The sequence below is a fragment of the Arachis duranensis genome, chromosome 2 (assembly GCF_000817695.3).
Source record: "Arachis duranensis cultivar V14167 chromosome 2, aradu.V14167.gnm2.J7QH, whole genome shotgun sequence".
NCBI lineage: Eukaryota > Viridiplantae > Streptophyta > Magnoliopsida > Fabales > Fabaceae > Arachis > Arachis duranensis.
Genome location: NC_029773.3, coordinates 15,846,665 through 15,848,012, shown reverse-complemented (window position 1 = coordinate 15,848,012; position 1,348 = coordinate 15,846,665).

The following is a 1,348-nucleotide window of genomic DNA, read 5'->3' as shown; positions in this document are numbered from 1 at the left end:
TGATTTTCCAATAGGAAGGCACTAAGCCTTTCATACCAAGCTCTAGGAGCTTGTCTAAGGCCATAAAGAGCCTTTGAAAGTTTAAAAACATGATTAGGAAAATCTTTATGTTCAAAACCGGGGGGTTGAGCCGCATACACTTCTCTATCAATAAAGCCATTAAGGAAAGCACATTTAACATCCATTTGAAACATTTTGAAACCTTTATGGGCAGCATAGGCAAGAAGCAACCTAATTGCTTCCATTCTAGCTACCGGAGCAAAAGACTCATCAAAATCAATTCCCTCTTCTTGATCGTAACCTTGGGCCACTAATCTAGCCTTGTTACGAACAACTTGTCCGTCCTCACCAAGTTTATTTTTAAATACCCATTTAGTACCCGTTACCTTCTTACCATCCGGATGATGTACTAATGTCCAAACCTTATTCTTGTCAAACTGAGCAAGCTCCTCTTGCATGGCCTTGACCCACGATGGATCTTCAAGAGCTTGTTTGACATTGTTTGGCTCCATTTGTGACAAAAGAGCAAAGTTGCTAGGTTCGGTTTGCCTTTTGGTGGAGGATCTTGTGGTTATACCTTGAGAGGGATCACCAATGATGAAGTCATGAGGATAACCCCTCATAGACTTCCATTCTCTAGGCTTTCGGACAGGTGTAGAGCTTTGATGAGCTTCTGGTGGTCTCACTGTTTCAGTTGCTCATTCTTGCTCAGGAGACAAAATGGAAATGTCTCCTCCAATCTGACCAGATAAAACCGGGCTGACAGATTCTTCATTTTGCACAGTTTTGGGATTTTCTTTACTTGTTCCATCCTCTTCATAATCTGAGTCATTATCCTTTACAATACTGGGAATTGAGTTAGAATCACAAAAGGTAACATGTATGGATTCCTCTATGGTTCTATGTTCTTTGAGATAAACTCTATAGGCCTTGCTTGTGGTGGAATATCCAACAAACATTCCTTCATAGGATTTTGGATCAAATTTTCCAAGGTTTTCCTTATTGTTAAGTACAAAGCATTTGCATCCAAAAACATGAAAGTACTTAAGGTTTGGAGGGGTTCCCTTCCATAGCTCATAAGAAGTTTTCTTTAACCCTTTTCTAATGATTGTTCTATTCAAAATATAACATGCTGTGTTCATAGCTTCAGCCCATAAGAATTTGGGAATTTCATTCTCACATAGCATGGCCATACTCATTTCTTGAAGGCTTCGATTCCTTTTTTCAACCACCCCATTTTGTTGGGGGGTTCTAGGGCATGAAAAATTATGAGAAATCCCTAAATCATCACAGAATTTTTCAAAGTCTTGATTTTCAAATTCTCTTCCATGATCACTTCTCAAATGGG